Source organism: Carcharodon carcharias, chromosome 21 (assembly GCF_017639515.1).
Source record: "Carcharodon carcharias isolate sCarCar2 chromosome 21, sCarCar2.pri, whole genome shotgun sequence".
NCBI classification, from domain to species: Eukaryota; Metazoa; Chordata; class Chondrichthyes; order Lamniformes; family Lamnidae; genus Carcharodon; species Carcharodon carcharias.
This window is the reverse complement of record NC_054487.1, coordinates 1,353,717-1,358,470: the sequence shown is the minus strand read 5'-3', so window position 1 is coordinate 1,358,470 and position 4,754 is coordinate 1,353,717.

Here is a 4,754-nt window from a genome sequence, read left to right as displayed (position 1 = left end):
AATCAATACCCATACAGATCTAGTTGTCTGAATAGCCAATAACTGCACTGGAATGTTCTCTTCAATTATGGTCAATAAGAATCAAAACATTTGGCCTTTTTTCCTGATTCTCAGTTGCACCACGGTACATCTTAAACAAGTATGTATAGTGGGAAATCTCATTGTCCCTCCTCTGCAATATATAGTTATATCATAATGTGGAATACATCTCGATATATTTGCCTTGCGTGAAAGCAAAGTGACCTCGCACTTACTCAAATTAATCTTCATCTGCCGGGCTTCAGCCGAATTCCTTCTGTAGATGCCCCTGTGCAATGATGTGCCCCCACCTACACTATTTACCAGCGTACATACTTAAATCCCTCTGCAGACTTAAATAGTTAAATCACTGTTCTTGCACTATCCAAGGCATTCAATAAATATGGCGGGAATTTGAAAATCCAGATCACAAGAATGCATTGCGGACACTATGGCTGGAAATTTTGGCCCTCCTCACCGGCGGGATTTTCTGGTCCCACCAAATTCATTGGACTTTTCAACAGCTCGTCACATGTTAGGGCACCTTCCCGGCTGTGCTTGACTAATTTATTGTATCCGTTCAGTCAAACCAATGTGAAATCTTTGAGTCGAATAAAGAATGTAGTTTGGGATAATCGAGCATCAAAGTCAGGGAAATAGCGTAAGTCTCACACTGTTGTAGACAGAATCAGGAATGCGGGCTTTAGTGGAAATGGGAATTAAAGGGGAATGGGGAATGGAGGGCACACACTGCCATTATGTTTCTGATCTTTGAGCTAAGGTTCAGCTGCCAGTACATTTAATTCAACCAACTCTATATCACATCTTACCTTGCTTCCATTTGTGCAATTGTACTCACTGACACACTCTCAATTTTATTCTCTGAAAGCTATATTATAACCTCAGTCTCTATGTAGCACGGGATAAACTCCATGAACAACGTTGTGGATCCCACATATAATGCAGATGGTTAACAATTGAAACTGGACCAGACGAAATCAGCATGACGCACTAGGATCCCTATAATGTTCCTCACCACATTTCGTAACTGGATTATTCATCGGTTTAAAATAAACAAATTAAAACCTCTGTTCAACAGCGAATGAAAATGGCTTCCCAATGCGCTTAATATTGGTTTGCCAACATCATCAACATTAGTATGCAAATTTTCAGCTGTAATGTTCATGTTACAAGCAAGTAGAAAAGTACAGTTCTCTTGTCAGTTATTATCAAATATGAACTTCATCCAGGCCCATCAATACTATCATGTTGCCAGCTGATGTATATGACTAAGCTAAGGGCACCCTGTCCCCAGTAGGTGAAAACTCGTTGACTACATGGGCATTGCGCTTGCGTGAATCGAATTATGAGGCCCACGTTCTAACAATTATGAATCACAAATGATTGAGATGTTGATGGTTCGGGAGATTATTGGCAGGTTTGTATCAAAGTACATCCAGACGGTGATTTACCAGCCGTCGATATTAATGATCTAAAATTATGAGAGGGCGGTTCAGTTATGACGATTTGAGTTACAAAGCCTTGCGGGAAGGGTACCGGAGGGAAGCACATTCTTTGAAACTTGCACCTTTGTTCTTACAGTTACTCCTCCCATGAATGCCGATAGGCTCGACTATTGGAGGGCTAAAAGAGTACTATTCCCTGCTTTCAAGGGATACATCCACATGAACATGGCTTTGTGCTTTTTAGGGGGTAATTCACGTTTCTATCTGTCAAAGGCAATGCACCTGGCTCCTTGAGCTCTGTTTACGAGATGAAAAAGTGGCGTCAACTCCAAACGCCTTCCAGACTAATCATACAGGTTCACATAGCTCAGGACTCAAAGATTATACTTGCTCGTAAATCCCGCAGCCCAACAACTTTCTGTATGAAGACGTTTCACTCGATTACTGCTTAAAATCCCTCAATTTTAATATTGTCCTCTCCTTGACCACTTAACCATTAATAACGTCCTGCTCCCATCTATCTACCCTGACCAATTCGTTGACGTTTTAAACAGTTTGCTTTATCTACTCTTAATGAAAGCTTTCTTTAAAAAAAATGACCAAGCTTATAGTTTTTTGATTCCTATTTACATATCGTCATAACTGGCATCGTTCTAGTCATCAAGAATAGCAGCAGAGTGATTAAGCTACAGAAGAAATAGCCTTCAAGGCTGGCCTAATAATATAGGAACATGAGTAAAAATACCAAAACAGCAGCTTGGGAATTAACATTCAGTAAATTTAATAAGTCTGCAAATAAAATGCTACAGTCACCAATGTTGAGATGAAATTACCGGATTCTTATAGAGGACGGCCCTTTCGTTTTCTAATTCCCATTAGGGAATCATACCTGCTGTTCTCACCCGGTCTCACATACACAAAAACCCAAATGCCTACCCATGTAACTGGCTTTTAACTGCTCTCTAAAATTATCAAGTAAGTCATTCTTGTCAGGAAAGATGCTCACCACCACTTCCAAAGGGCAATTAGGGAGAGTAAGTAAATAATAGTTTTACCAGAGGCGTCCTGTGAATGAATGAAGCAACAAAAAATGTTTGGCACAACATTTAAAGCCTCAACGTCCATATCATGTTGGAGAGCCAAAATTGCATAAACCCTTTGCTCTTCCCCAAAATCGAACTAATTGTCTTTCAGAGTATCATTTCCAGCGCCTTCTTTACAAACGGCATCATCTCAATGTTATTGGCATTGACTGTCCCCTGCCACTTATTAGCACTTCCCCGCATATTACCCAACTCCGTTTGGTTTTCCAAATATTAAAAAGTGTTTCTTAAGTTGCGGTCACCATTCGGAAAACTCTCCTCATGGCTATAATAACAAAAAATAATGAAATCCAATGTAGCGCCTTTCATTGACCTATGGGGTTTCCCTGTGTGAATTATTAAATAAAGAATGACACCAGGGCACATAAGGAGGTATTGGGTCAGACAGCGAAAAGCTTCGTCAAACAGGTAGTTTAATGAATGCCTTAAATGGAGAAAGCGAGGCAGAGAGGCGGAGAGCTGTAAGGACTGCATCTCAGAGTTTGTGTTCGAGACAGTTGAAGGCACAGCCACCAGCTGTGGAGCAATTAAAGTTTGGAGTGTACAAGAGGCCAGAAATAAAGGCATAGATCTCTTGTAGGGTTTTTGTGTTTGGAGGAAATTATAGATATAGAAATGGGCAAGGCTATGGAGGCTTATGAAAACAAGGATTAGAATATTAAAATCAAAGGTTGCTTGCCCAGAAGTAAATGTCAGTCAGTGAGCAAAGAGATTATGGGTGAGTGGACTTGCTGTGAGATAAAATGAGGGCAGCAGAGTTTTACATGACCTCAAGATTACAGTGGGTAGAATCTGGGAGGCAGGAGTGCGTTTGGATAATTGAATCAAGAGGTAACGAAGACAAGGGCCAAGGGTGGGGTGAGACAGGGGCGAAGTCAAGTGATGTTATTGGGGTGGAAATAGTGCATCTTAGAGATGTTGTGAATATGAAGTCGGAAGCTCTTTGCCGCATCAAATACGACATCGAGGTTGCAATGAGACTGCCATGAACACAGCCTCTTGCTGGGGAAGTAGTTGGAGTCAGTAGCTAGGAAAGGGATTTTGGAGCGCGGACCACAATAATATCACTGACGTACGGGGTGAACAAACATTCCCAGAGAACAGAATCATGTGCTAGAGTTTTACCCATTTCCAACAACATTGATTATAATGAGATCCCTGTTGGCCTTGCTATGATGCATTTTAATTGATTTGCTCTCTTCTCCTGAATCTTTCCATACTTCTGCGGTACAGATCTATCAAAGGCTTTCTTAAATTTCAGTTGGTAACTGCATGTGACCAAAAGTCGAAATATCATGGCAAAAAAAGAAAAAACAAGTAACGTTTGTTACATGAACACGGCTCAGGCCGAGCAGGCGGTCTTTGTTTATCACTGGTAGATCAACACATTTGTCACATTAAAGGCATGAATGTTTCAGTTGAGGTTATTTGAGTGAGAGAGGTTTATTTCATTCAGTACACAAATCTGACATTTAAACATGGATATCATTATCAATCTAACACTAATGCATCGCCAATTGTTGAACATGTACGTTTACAATATGCAAGATGAACTACAGCGATTCGCCAAACCTCCATCGAAAGCACCTTCCAAACATTCCACCGCTACCACTTAGCAGAAAAAAAAATGTACCAAAAGCATGATAACACTATGACCGACAGGTTTCCCTCCAAGCCTCACAACATCCTGACTTGAAGCTATATGGCCGTGCATTCACTGTGGCTGAATCAATGTCCTGTAAATTTGTTGCTAACAGCAGTGTGTTCGTACCTGCACAAGATGGACTACAGAGATTTAAGCAGCCACCTTCATAAGCACAAATAGTGATTGGTCACAAATGATGGCCTTGCCAACCAAGCCCACACTCCATGAAAGAAAAATTACAACTAACAAAAAAATATGAAAAGCAATCAGCGTGATTGGAAACAAGCTCTACATGGTGACAGGGCAGTATCTTCTTTATAACTCTGCCAATCTATCCACGTTAGTTGGATGCAGATTCGACCAGTGTTACTGTGGATATACTAGTCATAACCTAACCTATCACAAACCCTAAGCAGTCCATATTGCTAATGGTCTATCACTCCGCCCTATGCAAATACGCCCTGTCTCTTGTGGTTTATAAGGTCGGTGTTCTGCTACACTCCGTTACACAGAACAGTTGCT